This window comes from Squalius cephalus (assembly GCF_949319135.1).
Source record: "Squalius cephalus genome assembly, chromosome: 15".
Classification (NCBI taxonomy): Eukaryota; Metazoa; Chordata; class Actinopteri; order Cypriniformes; family Leuciscidae; genus Squalius; species Squalius cephalus.
The window spans coordinates 2,223,595-2,239,780 of record NC_137136.1 but is presented as its reverse complement, the minus strand read 5'-3'; the positions used below and the strand labels follow the sequence as shown (position 1 = coordinate 2,239,780).

Sequence of the window (16,186 nt, the reverse complement as noted above, 5' to 3'; positions counted from 1 at the left end):
GGGAAGATATTTTTACATTTGACTTACATAGTATGAGGGAAAAAATAATATGGAAGTCAATGGGGACCAAAAACATATATATATATTTTTTTTTACTGACATTCTTCAAAATACTTTCCTTTGCATTCAGCAGAAGAAATACATTTATACAGGTTTGGAACAACTTGTGACTAAATACATTTTTGGGTGAACTATCCCTTTAACAACAGCTATTACAAAAATATGGATTCACACTTTTGCTCTAGACTGTCTGCTAGTGAAACAAGTATTTGAAAACTGGACCTTGGGACAACTTGCCCCGGTCATTTAACCTTTGAATCTACATGAATATGAATATAATATATGATGAATGTACTAGTGAATGACGAGAGATTTGAGCAGGTTAGTTAGGCAAGTGTTCCTGTTGAATCATATCATGCAAATGAGTGACACAGGTGGGCGAACCGCTTTAAAACGCTCTGCGAAGCTAGCGGCGTCACCCAAACACACCTCGCAGGTGCACAACATCATTGTTTCAGAAGCTTAAATGTGATCAGCAGAGCAAAACATCATTAAATTCCTGCTGTTTCCACTGATTACAGGTCATAAGCTTTTGTATTTGCCTGCTATCTGTGTTTTCTTTTGAAAATGATGATTATTCATTCAGGGTTGAGGCATAAAAACCAAGACTACAGACACCTGCACGAATTACCCGCCCCTCCAAATTCGTGACTATTTTTATTGATAAATAATTGCTATTGCAGCTCATCATTATTGAATTTGCGCTCAGATATGGAAACCTTTCTAAGATGTATTATAGTAATTATCTCTGTCAGTCTGAAATGCTTTTACATCTGTGGCTTGAATGAACAGAATAATAAAAATCTTGCAGCAGTTCCGATTTCAATTAATTACTTCGCCTGAGTGATTACAAAAACTTTAGGTCGTGATTTTATAGCGCAGAGAAACTCTGAGAGCCCCCAGTCATAATTAACAAAGATTAAGTTTTATTCACTCATAACCTTTGCACGCTTTTTTTTACATTTATTTTTATTCTATTTTTGTGAGTTCACGCCACACTTATTATCTGGATTTTATTTTGGTCTTGCGAGACAAAAATAATGTGTCAGTGGCAGTGAACAAAGAACAAATAAATGAAAAAAAGACATTGAAAAGCCTATATCCTACATTTTCCATTGTATGACAATGCTGGCATCAGTTTGCATATTAACATTCAGCATGATTAATTTTGTATTATAACTCGAGATATGCTGTTATCTTACAAAAGCATTTTTGATGAATATAACCTGGCAGTGTGTGCATGAAGATGTTACCATGGTATACGAGTGACACAGCTTGAACTGTAACTTTGACGCCGGATAATGAGAAAATCAGTGCAAATGCCAAAGTAATAGTTTCTGATTTTTTTCTCTCAACGGATTATTTTTTTCTTGTTTTTGCATCCATGCATAAATTAAAAAATCTGCTGAAATTTATTATTCATCTGAGATGTGATTAATATGCAAAATTATGCAAATTAAGATGCAATTAGGCTCCAATTCTCTAGTGGAATTTTCCATTATAATTTAATACAAAGTAACAGAGTAATTGGTGTCACGTGTAATTACGGTTACTCAAGTGTACTTTCAGGCATGCAAATGATGCGCTATATGTTGGTTATCCGATGCAAATGTGATGCTTTAACAAGTTGGGAACGGCAAATGTGCGATTGCACCTCTGCGACCAAAAAACACTGCATTTACCTACTAGCATTTAATGCATGGTGTCTGTGGTACACTTTTAATGTAGATGGGTAGCGGAGATGAAATACTTTTAGAAAGTTGAAAGATGTCCTGCTGTTCTTCAGCTAAAGCTATTTTAAACAGCAAAATCTTTTATTATTTTAATTATGCATGCATCTTTTATGACCTCGTATTAATTTGGGATCCTACATGGAATATTTGGACTTTCTAAACAGTCCCGAAGGACCATTTAAAATGAAGCAGTGACTAGACGTTCATCTAAAATCTGCACAAAATCGCACAAAGTGTCAAACTTGCAGGTCCGAGTGACAAAGCCAAGAGAGAGAAATAATTCCGAAACTTCCAGGGCGATCAACGTCGCGCTTCTCGAGTGCCTTCGAGATCAGCTCCTTCTTGGGAGGTAAATTGATTTTGAATTGTTACATGGCTGGTTACATGACTTGCTTGACATCTAGCCCAATGACATTATAACACAGATGCTCGCTTCATTGAGCTATGCCTTTCTTTTCTCCCTGTATATCCTCTCTCCCTCTCCTCTTCCCGATCAGCGCTCCGAACAAAGACACGGGTTTCTCCTCCGCCTCCGCTCCGTCCCCCTGCCCGCACAACTCTCTCAAAGAACATAATCCCTCAACAAAAATCCACGCACAAAGGAAACTTGAGCTCAATCCTATAACGCACAGCCGTGGCAGACAATACCCCCCTCCCACCAGCCCATCCGTGCCTCTTCAGGAACGCTAAATGCCCTGTGGCAAAAAATCAGTCTTGATCCCTCCCAGCCCGGCTGATTAGAGGCGTCCCGCTCTGGGTTTGGCCCATTAGCGCATGGCACACGGCACGGGCGGCCCACCGAACGCTCCCGTCCTCCAGGGCCTGTCCTCATCCGCAGGTGACTGAGTGATGAAAGTGTGTATAGACATAATGTTTCACTCAGAACTGACGGTTCTGTCCGAGTGCGAGTGCGAGTGCTCAAGGGGATGAAAGTTCAAATCCCAAATCCCAGTCCCCTCCACAACTTTCCCATCTGCTTTACATCTTCTTGATTGTGATTGCAAGTGTAAAAATCAGGCGTATTCTGTTGATTTCATCAAGTTGACATGATCTAATTGGTTAAAGATGAGGTTGCATTGAAAATTGACACCTTATGCCATGTATTCATTACTTTCAAGCTGTTATGTTTTAGTTCCAAATAGTTTTTTCGGTAAAGATAAAGTATAATGCATATATATATGTAGCTAAAAAAGCATAATGTTGTTTTGTTGGGGAAAAAAGGCAGGGCAAGTACAAATCCAGGCCAGCTGCAAAAATCCTTATTGTTGAGCTCTATATGGTTCTTTGGAGAATTTTCGTCTGAAATTGTTTTTTTGGTAAAGGAAACATACTGCAATATTATGGAAGATTGTTTCCACCACAGAAAAAAAAAAAAAAAGATTTTTTTTTTTTTTTTATCTCATATTTCTGACTTTTTTTCCTCACAATTGTGAGTGATAAAGTCCAAATTACGAAATATTAACTCGCAATTCTAAGAAACAAACAAAAAAAAAAAAAAAATCAGCTCGCATTTCTGAGAAAAAAATATCAGATTTGCAACTATTTCTCAGGCTATTTTTTATTTCTCAACTTTATCTCTGATTTTATAACGTCAGAAAAAAAAGTCATAATTGTGAGATAAAAAGTTAAAGTTTATTTTTTTATTCTGTGGCGGAAACACGCTTTCATAGCATATAGAAGAGAATATGTCGCTAAAAAAGCATCAATTTGCATAATTTTGCTGTGGTGAGGCCAGTGGAAAAATGAGTAGGTCAAGTACAAACCCAGGCCAGCAGCTTGTTTAAAAACTCTCTATGTGAAAATACCATCATTATATTTCCCATTGTAGTTTCTTTAGATCTTTTCTACAGAAATGCCTTTGTGTGTGTGTGTGTGTGTAATATCTAACTGTCCTTTTATGACATCAGGCTTTGCATTTAAGTTCACTATTCCGACCTGAGGTTTTCGAAACGTGTGTTTGTACGAGTTGCCGATGACCTTCTCCTATCCGTTCTAAGCATCTTGGATTTCCTTTGCTAACGAAATGCATTTGTAGGCCAGCATCTCTAAACAAAGCTGCAGCGATGATCTCATTTTCAAGTCAGGTGTTCAGAGGTGACTTGAAAACGTCTGTCAGAAATATGGGGATTGAGGTGAGGTGCAACAAAAGATGCACGGCAGGAACTCGAACTGGGTTTGTGGCATCAGCATTGTGTACAGTTGATGTAGGGCGACGCACGTTGTGTTTCCTGCATGTGGCGGTTTAATAATAGCACCCCAGCTTCCAAGATGCAGAATAATGCTGCTACCTGAATCTCAGCCAAAGCGTTTTTTAATGCGTCCCTTAGCTTCGGCTTTGGGCACGCGAGTTCGCAGTGGGGGAGCGTGGGTGAGGCCGATGTAATCTCGTGCTGGAAGCGTAAATGTTCAGCCCGGGTCGTCTGTGTGGTCTTTCTCTGTCTGTGCATTCGCAGAACGGCAGTCGAACGCAGCCCGTGTGAAGATTACATCGACGACACGCGCGTCTTGCAGAAACTAGGCCACGCTCTGATGTGTTTCAGGGTGAAGGAACCTCACCTGTGATATCACCGACGGGGAACGAGCAATGCATACGTCTCCTTCAGAAATGATGTTGCATAATGTGGAAAATGTGGCTTGCTAACGTGCCTCACAACGAGTTACGCTAGGAATATTTAAGATGTTAATATTAGTTTAACATGCAAAGACAATATTTGAGCAGTTTGGGCTGGAAATGTTTGGGAAACCTGTTTGAAAACAGTAGTTTTAAACCCGCATTAATGCTACAGGATGAGATGCATAATCATAAATATATACTTTTTGCTGTATGAATTCGCAGGTCACCGGTTCCCATTCCCTTTCCAGCAGTCGTGTCCACATGAATGGAAGTGGAAGGAGGCGCATCTGATGGTAACGTGCTTGTTATTGCATTTCTTTAAGCACAAACTTTGTGCCGATCAAACGCTTGAACAGTAACAAAGTGCCCATATGTCCCAAAAGAACTACATTTCAATTGTGTGTAGTGTTCGACTTTGAAGAAGCGACTGCTAAATGGCAATTAACAACAAAAAGCGCTCTAGAGAGTAAAACAATCTTTTTCGTTCTTTTCTCTTTCTCTTTTTTTTTTGATTGTTGGTTTGAATTAACACCCGAATAAGTGAATCACAAAGACTGACAGTTGTGTTTCTGGCTCAGCTTCTCGGCTTTTTTGCTTCTATGGAAGTGCACAAACATGAAACAGACATTATTTGAAATATTTACTCAGCAGATGTGTGTGTTTTCTCTCTTTTTTTCAAAAAAAAAAAGGAAAAGGAGAAAAAAATCCATCACGGAATAGGAAACGGGGTTGGGAATAAACGCAGTAATTTGGTTCTTCTCTTCATGGATTACTGTCACTCACCATCAGCCGCTGTGTGCGCTTGCCAGTCCTGTTTGCGATTTCTGGGCTTGTGCTGTACCTTGAAATATTTGCCAAATGGATTTTATAGAGGCTGTAATTAAATTTAGTCCACCTTCACATGGTTTAGGAGGGCAGAGGCAGACTCTCTCCTTTGAGTGGGTTTTCCTGGTGCTGTTCTCAAACACTTCACATCCAGATTAACACTGAGATTTTGTGATATCTTCACTTTTTAGAAATATTTGAAAGGAATTCAACAATGCAAATATATATGTTTATAATTTACAATGACAAGAAATATAAAAGCATAAAATGAGCTGCAGCCTAAAGTGACCTATTAGAAGTATGATGCATATTCGAATCGTGAAATAACATTTTGATCAACTTCACCTCTTCTGCCAGTTCTGCTCTTGGTCTGATGTTTTGAAGACTGTTCAAGATGCTCTTTTAACATATTATCGGTAACACTTTACAACAAGGTTTCATTTGTTAACATAAATTAACATGAACTAAGATTGAACAAAACTTTCAACTAATACATTATTAAAATCCAAAGTTGTATCTGTTAACATTAGTTAATGCACTGTGCACTAACATGAACATTATTAACTAACGTTAACAAAGGTTTATGCATTCTGTACAGATTGATCACTGTTAGTTTATGCATTAACTAATGTTATCAAATGAGACCTTATTGTAAAGTGTAACCATATTAGAAAAATATAATACTAATTTTTTCAGGAAAATCAGTTTTATAGAATGCCAATGCCTGTAAGTGATTGTGCATCTGTACATGAAAAAAAAAAAAAAAAAATCTTGTTTTGCAGGATTTGAATCCCTAACCCGGCTTATGTGTGTATTAGGGGTGTAACGGTACACAAACATGACGATTCGGTTCGTACCGCGGTATTGACGTCACGGTTCGGTACAGCAGGCGGGAGGAAACTAAACACAAAATTGCTTCTTCTTTCTTTTCTTTAAAAAAATAAAAAAATAAATAACTGTTTTTTTTTTAAACCAAAGTATATGTGTTTAAAAAAATTCTATTATAATTTAGATTTTCTAAAGGTTCTAATCTTAGCTAATGCTGTAAACTATATGGGGAGCCCTTAATTACACATTTAAGGTTCACAATTAACATCAGAGCCCAAATTATGTTTAGATATAATAATCAACACTCAAATAAAGAAAACAAGTAATAAAAACTCAGTGAGTGTTTTAGCGCAATTTTCTGACGTCATGGGATCACAACACTAAGAGATAGTAAATCTTTTTATGTTTTTTTTTTTTTTTTTTTTTTTGTGCGTTCCCGAGATTAGACCTTCCTTAACATAATGCCGAAAACCCGAAGTCTCTAGGTGGTCTGGTTGAGGAGGAGATAGAAGTGCAAGATTGGTGCGCACAGACAGAACAGAAATCATGAGTTAACAATCGCAATTTTGTCCGTAGGAAAATTGCGCTAAAAAGTACTGTAAATTGCACATAAGGCAAGTTTTGCGTTAGCTTCTAAATCTAATTCTAAAGTTAAATAATCAAGTTAAATAATACATTAAATAATCAAGACATTACCAACAGGTTAAGTAACGTTAAATATAACGGCTAACATTTTAATTTAAATGATTTAGCAGACGCTTTATCCAAAGTGACTCACAAATGAAGCTAGAATTATATATAGTGCATATTTTATGTTAATCTGAGGTAAAATGAGAACTGCACATGTGCGTAGATTTGACGGGTGAGGAGAAGAGATAACCGCTCTACCGACGTTTGCACTCTTTCTTTTATTTCCTTTTATATTTGTGGCCAGAGCTGGATGTTTGTTTGTATACTTTTTCTCACTCGATCCCCATGTGTGCGGACGAGTGTGACGTTTGAGTCATTTTATTAAACACGGGGAAAATACGCCAACTCTCGTCTCTCGTGCATCTTTTCCTCCGACACCTATTGTTTTTTTCCCTCTCTGGGCAACATCTCAACTTTGCGTTACAATATACAAAAGAGTTAATTGTCTGAGGTAAATGTAATGCGCCGTGAGATATTATTCTCATGCTGTTTTATTGATAAGAAACACTGGTTGAGCGATGTAAACATGCCGTCACTTCTTCTGTGCTTTTTACTGTTAGCAAACAGCGTTGCATTACCGCGCGCTAGTGATGGGCGGATCGATCCTGAAGTATCGATTCTTCGATACCGACGTGGTATCAAAAAGGATCGATCCTCACATAAACATATCTATCCAAATGGGTGTTTTTTTTACCAGTAATTTTTTATTAATTTAGCACGCAATTCAGTGCGTAAAATAAGCTTCTAAGTGGAAAAATAAGCGAATGTTAGCGGATAATTGTGTAGGATAGAACTTTTTCTCCTAGTCATCTGGATACAAGACGAAACCAATCAATCACAGAGAGCGTTCGATGCTGGTGCTTCGCTGAGCTCACAGGCCCAGAGTGCGTTTGGGAAACGAAGCCTTATTTCGCAATAAACAAACCAAAAGTGTACATAACGGTTCATAATGTTGACGTCAGTAAGTTGTTTTTTTTTATGAAATTAATATTTTTATTCAACAAGGATCGATGCATTAAATTGATCAAAAGTGACAGTCAAGGGTTTTACACTGTTAAAAAAAAAATCTACTTCATATAAATTGTTCTTTCAACTTTGTTCATCAAATAATTCTGCATAAAATGTATCATGGTTTCCACAAAAATATGAAACTGTTTTTAACATTGATAATAATAAGAAATGTTTCCTGAGCAGCAAATCAGCATATTAAAATGAATTATCATCATGACTGGAGTAATAATGCCGAAAATTCAGCTTTGATCACATGAATAAATTACAGTTTACTATGGCATAGAAAACAGATAGCCTATATTAAATTGTAATATTACAGTTTTTACTGTATTTTTGATCAAATAAATGCAGAAGAGAATTAAAAATCTTACAGACCCCAAACTTTTGAACAGTAGGCTAGTACTATAATCAGGGTAGTTTTGTAAAAGTCACTGACTAATTACAGGCAAGTTGAGAGCACAAATCACAAAATATTTAGGCCTAGTAGTCATGAAAACGTATTCAGATTTAGCATATTAATGATGCATTCACCTCATAAATCATGACACACTGCTCTAGCACAGGAAAGTGCATACAAGTTAAAGTGCATGCTTTTAAAATGAAAAATTCCGGTATCGGTATCGATATCGGCGATACTGGCCCTGTATTTACTTGGTATCGGATCGGTACCGAAATTTGCAGTATTGCCCATCACTACCGCGCGCCCCCTTCTGGATTGGAGTGTGATTCACATGTGACTGACTGCATGCACTGAACGGTTCGGGACAAATACATGTGCTGTTACCAGCGGCGGCCTTAAGCATCAGGGGGCCCGTTATAATAACTAATATGGGGCCCTACCCACATAAAACATAAACATAATAGAGCAGAAAAAGCAAGGATTCCTGTTGGTTTGCATCAATGGTATATTATTTTATTAGGTGCACTTTCAGCTTCATGAACAGGCAGCTCAACACAGAAATAATCAAACCTTATTTATATACAATTATACAGCGTTTTACGCTGGAATAAGCCTCGCCCTTTCACGCAGGGCAGCTTCACTGCTTAAAGGTACAATATGTAAGAATTTTGCATTAAAATATCCCATAATCTCAAGACCAGTGTTATATATTTTGTTAAAGGGGGGGTGAAATGCTATTTCATGCATACTGAGTTTTTTACACTGGTAAAGAGTTGGATTCCCATGCTAAACATGGACAAAGTTTCAAAAACTAAGTTGTACGTTTGAAGGAGTATTTTTGTTCCAAAAATACTCCTTCCGGTTTGTCACAAGTTTCGGAAAGTTTTTTTCGAGTATGGCTCTGTCTTACGTAAGGTAGGGCGGAATTTCCTTATATGGGTCCTAAGGGCACTTCTCCGGTAAGATCGCGGCCGCGCGCGCACTCGTAGACCAGAGCAAGAGAGTGAAAGCAGTTCGCCATCAAAGCGCCCTGCCCGGCTTTTGGGAAGTCAATGTCACCAAAGAAGTGTGTTTTTGGTTGCCAGGGCAAGACAACCCTGCACAGATTCCCAAAGAACCCAGCGTTAAGGAACCCGTGGCAGTTTGTTTTCCTGAGCATAAACGGAGTTGTGTAGGCTAACTGTTAGACTGTTTGTTCCCTGCATTTCGACGATGATTGTTTTATAAACAAAGCCCAGATCTACGGATTTGCAGATCGTCTAATGCTTAAGGATCGAGCAGTCACAATGATAAAGGTTCGCGGTCGTGCGTTGGAACCGGACGGTGAGTAAAACTGTTTGTTGAACAAATGTCTCTGTGTGTTGTCACTAGCTTGGCGCGTTAGCACAGCTAAGCTTCGCCCACAGGGCCCGCCCCCAGCCGCTCGGTTTTTTCCGGAAAGACTCGGTACAGCCTATCTTTATGTTAAAAATTTTATAAAACAAAATACTTTTTGGAGATATGAAGGATGCAATATTACTCTATAGGTACTCAAGATTAACAGGAGATTGAGTGAAAATGAGCATTTCACCCCCCCTTTAAGTTGATTACTTACAATATCCCAAATGTTTCCAACTATTTTTAAATCGTGAGAAAATTGCGATTTTAACCAAGGAAACGGGGCGTTAGAGCAGGGGGGAGCTGGGAGTCGCCAGTCAATGGCGTCATATCCGCGTTACCCTCGGCTTCCGCTCGAACTGCGTGGAGTCCTGGACAAAGGCGGAAGTTGTAGTTGTAGCGTCTATCAAGCAACAAACGTTAGCTTGTTTCGTGCTGTCCTTGTGGAACACAATTATTCTTTACCGATTGCAGCTGGGTCTGTCGACAAAGCATGCTTTATTTTATATTTTCCACATGTAGCATTCGGTAATAGTTATGTTTATGTAAGGAAAGTATTATTGCTTTAGATTTGTGTTTAGTTTATTGACATTGTTTATCACGTCTGGTGTTTATGGCCATGTAAATAAATATAGCATGTGTTATACATAAAGATTAATCAGTATTTTGGCAAATGATGTGGGTATGTTCGAATGTACTTTTACAACAATTGTTTAGAAGATGTAAAACTGCGCCGCGTTATCACAACAATGAATTCGACATACAGTAACATCTATGATAACCAATTTAGTATTAAACCTTACTTTTCTTGTGGTTAATTCATTTGAATGAAATAAAAGTGTGATGAGGTTCAAGAGTCAGGAAGGAAGAAGACAGGGGTCGGCGTGACTGGGACTCGTACTTTATTAAAATAAAGCAAAACAAACAAAAGTCGTGCACAACGCGCATTCACCGTGGACACCGCGACGGCACAAAACAGTTCAAAAATGAGAGCTCGGATCCACTGGTTTTCTTTCTCTGCGTCCGGTTTTCTCTCCAGTCTCTCTCTCGTTCCAGCGCTGCTTAGAAGCGGTCTTTCCACGCCGATCACAGCAATAAGACACAGGTGTTCTTCATTTGCACTTGACCTACTTGCGTCCCGCTCGTCTCTTCTCTCTCCCATTACAGACCGCGCTGAACCACGCCCCCCTCGCCACAAAAACCATGTCATTATAAAAATAGAACTAAAAATAGAACTTAGCCTCATCCATGAACATGATTTTTCGATTCCCGTCTGACTGATTTACATCCACGGTGGAGTTTAAAGTTCCCATCATTCCACGCTCATTCACATCGTCATCAAGCTACGCTGTTGTTGTTGTTTGGAATGTAGCGCCCTCTAGCGGCAAAAATTCTTGCATATTGTACCTTTAATTGATTTGCGCAGTATATTTTCAGCTGTCTGGGCTGACTTTAAAACAGCTCAAACATCCCCTCAACTTGGAATATTTAAAAACGGTAAACGTCGCCATGGTAACCGCGGCGCAAGTTTGACCAATCAGAGACGTCAGTGTTTTGCTTAGAATTGTGGGTAGTGTAGTATTTCTCCAGAAGATCGCAAATAACAAGGTTGATTTCATACCTTGTGGCTTTTATAGGAGCAGAAACTTTCGTTTCACAACCTCGTAGCTCGTGGTCAATCTACCTTGGATGGTTTAGACATTATGGCTGAAAATCAATATCCTACGGAGAAAATGAATGGGATTTTGGAGGGCGGGGCCTGTTTCAATTGAAACAAGTGAAACATAGGTAAGGCCGCGTCTGGCTGTTACTCCCCTAGTATGTACAGGGTGTTTTACTTCTGTGTAATATGAAATATAAAGTTGCTGATTCAAAATGATTCATATGTAATACTTAGAAATGGGAAATGGGACAGGATTTTGCACGGCAGTTGTCAGCAACATAAACCGGTCAAAAATGAATGAAAAAAGAAACCAGTGCTTTCCATGGAAGCATCATTCTCGTAAATCACGGTCTGAGCGCTAAATGTGAGACGTTACACATGCACACGCGACGCACACGCACAAATTACTTGCTGACGGCCCGTAATTACCACTGGTTCGCTGGCCCTTTTGGATAGCAGTTATGGTGACATAATTCATTAGTGTTTGCCCAAAGAAATGATTTGAAATCTTTAAAGTGCTCCTTCAAGCATAATAGCTATTAAGGGGGCCACATGCAAGACTGAAGTGTTAAACGGTTTGTTGAAGTCAGCTGGGGTACGAGAGATGATAAATATGAATTATAGTTAATATACTGCACCAGTGGTTTTTAAAAAAGCAAACGTTGCTGGCGACACAGACGACTGCAGCAGCGGCAGCCCTTCACGGATGCACGCCACAAAATGCACAACGCCCACAAACAACACTTCACTTTCACAACTCTGAGAGGTTAGTGCATTGCTTATGCCTGGGTACACAAATTTGATTACTAACAACATGTTTTGTACACCTGCAACCCACATACAAACAGGCAGGCGCTCACAGGGTGCAAATACCCTTATTTGATTAAGAAGAGTTGAAAACTTTGCACTATAAAAGTAGATTCTACACTTTGTGTTGTTTGTATTTGTAACTTAATTTGTTCAAAGCGCACGTTATAACTGGTGACAAAGCCTTCTGGTAACAATGTGTTTTTCCCAATGTATTTTTTATCATTTATGAGCTTAGGTGCAAATGAATGAAATCAGACAACTGTGAAACATGATCACATGACATGCAGAGCAGGTGAAGATGTGGATTTTTATTTTATTTTTTGTCATTTATAACGTGAAGGAAATGTGGTGCTCCAAAAAAATGTAAAAGGTTAAATATCTGACACTGAAAAAAACATGTATTGATCAATTTATCATTTTTATTCATATATATATATATGAATAAAAATGATAAATCGATATATATTAGTATATATTATATATATATTAGTGCTCTCGGTCATTAAAAAAATTGATTAATGAATTGTAAATTTTTCTGTAATCACAATTAATAGCACCTAACATAAAAAAAAATTTGTTGATATTTTAATATTGTAATTATTTCACATTTAATCTCCAAATTAATATAATGTAGAAACATAAATACAGTAGCTTATATTTTAAATGTTAATGGCATCTTTTTACGAAAGGCCAGAATCACTGATACCAATACCATACTAATGATTTTAGCCACTCATTATAGGCATTAAGCATTCAAGTATAATTTAAAGCTATCAACATTAACATTTATTAGGCTTTAAAAAATAACAACTTTTAATTTAGGTGAACTTATAACAATCTTCACATAAACCTATTATAATAAATGTCAAATTTGCCTGCGCTTCAATATATCAGGGATCAATGTTTTCTATTTACTTGCCCTAAAAATACACAAAAATGATTGTTAAGTTATTATATTATAATTATAAGTTATTGTTTTTTTGTTGTTTTTGTTGACCCATGTATTATAAATGAAATATATTATTCAGTCATCAGTTACTGACCGTCATCGGTGTGTTTATTAGGCTGCTGTCTCTTAACCTGACGCACACGACACAGATCTCACACGCATCAACTCTTTACGTTCATTTAAGACTTCGTTGAACTCATTTAAGACTGTGCCTGCGGTGATACCCGACAAAACGGGCATTTTGGCATAATTGTGTGTGTTTTTGTCCATTGCAGTGCTGTGTGAAGCATCTTTCTGTGCACACGAGTGTGTGTGTGTGTCACTCAGACAGAAGATTCAGCACTGCGTTCCCTTTTGTGTCTTATCGTGCTTGAATGGTTTAAAAGCATTTGCATGAATAAGAGCGTGATCATATATTGTAACGCTAGCCAAAGGATGACGGAAAAAATACATTTTTTTTTCCTTTTTTGATATATATATATATATATATTTAATTTTGACAGAACTAATATAGCTAATATTTATACCAAACAAAGATTACTAACATGAATTATTATTCTTATTATCATTGAACGGCCCTGCTCGTACTCGAGTTCTGCACCTAATCTGGATTTTCGGACTGAATTGGGTTGAAAGAGTGACGTGTCCTAATAGCCGCTCCCACCGGCAAGGCCTCTTTATGAGCTCGGCGTGTTCATTGTCCGCACGGGCCGACCGGCACCACAGACACGGCATTCATCACTTTGTCTGGTCTTTGTGTGTCTCCTTTTGAACCACACAGCAGGAATTATTAAGGGCTTAACACGTAGAGGGTCCCGATGTGTGTGCGACGGCGTAAGCCTCTTCCCGAACCCGAGCGACCCTTCCTTATCCCGGGTTAGGAAACATTCAAGCCCATTCTTCGCGTTATCGAGCGTCTGCATCGAGCGTTTCGCCTGATCTCGTCGATTTATAATAAATAAACCATTTTCTAAACAGAGCCGTGTTCCCAGGAAGAGGTGAATGAGTCTGCGTTTGGGGAATTCCAGGGATTATTATTATTATTGGGAGCGTGAACGCGGTTGTCGTGAGCGTGGTTTTCCGGAGTACCACACCTCGGCGTCTCGGGTCCCGCTGATTTAGGGAGCGTGTGAAATCCATGGCACCTCTCCTGCATTCCTGGCTGAATCGGTGCCATATCTGTGATGGACTGAGGCAGAAGAGCAGGCAGCCGGGGATGAATACGGCTTAATCTTTACACAGGCCACATGTGTGCGCATGATAACATGGATGCTTTCTTCCTGCGCTGGGTTATTCTCATCCGGCTGCCAGGTTGCTGCCTCGAACAGCCGTGTTTCGCTGCGATATTTAGCTTGCACCAGAAAAGAACGATGGCACCTCCTAAGGAGGGGGTTAATGCATGTTTTTGGAATTGGAGGCAAAAATTGCTGTAATTCCTGACACATTTCGAGAGACAGATACGGCGCTTCTTCGCTGCAGACAATATGTAAGAGCAACTATAAATGGATGGCTCGATGTTTGATTTAAGTCCTTGTTTTGATGGAGATGAGATGAGGTTATTTTTGGGCACTCGTGACAACACTGGTTTAATGCGTTTGACCGAACGGAGACCCGCTACTTTTAAAATGCAGAATTTGATGCCTTTTGTTTCCAGTCATCACACATTGTTTTTCCCCCACCCCTTCTGGTTTTCCCAGGATCACTAAAACATTCATTGTGATTGCATTAACATAAATGATTCTATAGCATCCCCGTCTGTAATTACGGCCCATGTTTCCGCGGCCTTCGGCCTTGAGTTTAGGCGAACCCCAGGTGTAGATCTGGGCTCGTGTAATGAACAGACACACGGACTCTCTCCTCTCTGAACCTGCAACCGGCTCAATTAAAGAAAACGCAGGATGTGCTGTGATATTAACACAGAATTAATAGACTCTCACTAATTGAATCTATCACATTCAGTGGGCAGTATGTCTTCAACGCAAACACAATCGTGTGTTTGGACGGCTAACAAAGGTTTTGCTTAGAGAACACTGCCAGTACTTCAGTCAGAATATAAGACATTTATTGTAGCATGCTAACCATATTTATTTACTTGCATTATTTATATATGCGTTTGTGTTTTTTTAATGTATGTTTTATTTATTTATTTGATTGTATTTGTTTCCGTGTCGTATTTATTTATTTTGTATGTCTTTGCATGTTTAATGCATGCATTTGTGTACTTGTTTGTATGTTTTTATTTATTTATTTGATTGTATCTGTTTGCATGTATTTTGAATTTATGATTTTCTTTGTTTGCATATTATTTATTTATTTTGGATTTATGATTTTCTTTGTTTGCATATTGTTTATTTATTTGCATGTTTCATGTTTGTATTTTATTTGTTTTTATGCTATGTATCTATTTTGGAATTATGTCTTTGTTTGCATGTTTTAGATTTATTTATTATTTATTTATGTGCATGTTTTTTGAGCCATTTAGTTTATTGCGTGTATTGGTTTTCATGGTTATATTTATTTCAGATGACATACTATAAATAAGAAAAAAGCAAACGCAACTTTATCATCATCATCATCCTCTTTTGAGAGATTTTACTCCGTGCAAACTCTGTCATAATTATTATTTTAGCACGTATTTCGCCTTTGCTCTTTGATGTAGCTGTCGCACAAAGACATCAGAAATCATGACATCTGTTTGGAAAGCACGTTGTTTGTTTGCAGTAATAATACATCTGCATCTCCTTCAGTCGCTCCTTAGTTGTTCAAGTAGATACAATTGCAATGTCAGATGCACCTCTAATTGAAAAGTTAATTATCTTTCTGAAGCCATCAGCTGTCACTTACGAGGATCAGATACCGGGATCCTCTCTGGGGACTCGCGTTATTTTGGATGTAATGGTTTGGGACCCTACATTTTGTTGCATGTGAACATTTGATCACTGAACAGACCATTTATAGCTCACTGTTTAATTGAAGTCAAATTAGCAGGACTACACGCAGTGTTTAATCTCACATAGGAATTGTTTTTTTAAATGTGGCTCAACTAACACAATCAAACTTTCCATTAGTCCACTAGTGTCTCTTGATGCCTTTGTTATTTTCTCATTACTCTTTATCTGAAACTCTACGGCTCCCAAAAATATCAAGAGAATGGAATTAACCAGTGTTTTTTAACTACTATTCCAACCAGAAATACCTCCTTAACATTCTCTAAACTGTTTTATGG

At 38.2% G+C, this 16,186-nt stretch overlaps 1 protein-coding gene across 1 annotated transcript in view; it reads left to right on the top strand.

Annotated features, from left to right (window-relative positions):
- Window positions 1-16,186, top strand: part of satb1b (SATB homeobox 1b) — a 99,287-nt gene that overhangs the window by 1,044 nt on the left and 82,057 nt on the right. Inside the window, exon 2 of the mRNA XM_079894357.1 lies at window positions 4,630-4,700. The gene's annotated coding sequence lies outside the window, so the exon portion shown is untranslated. The remainder of the gene's footprint in view (window positions 1-4,629; window positions 4,701-16,186) is intronic.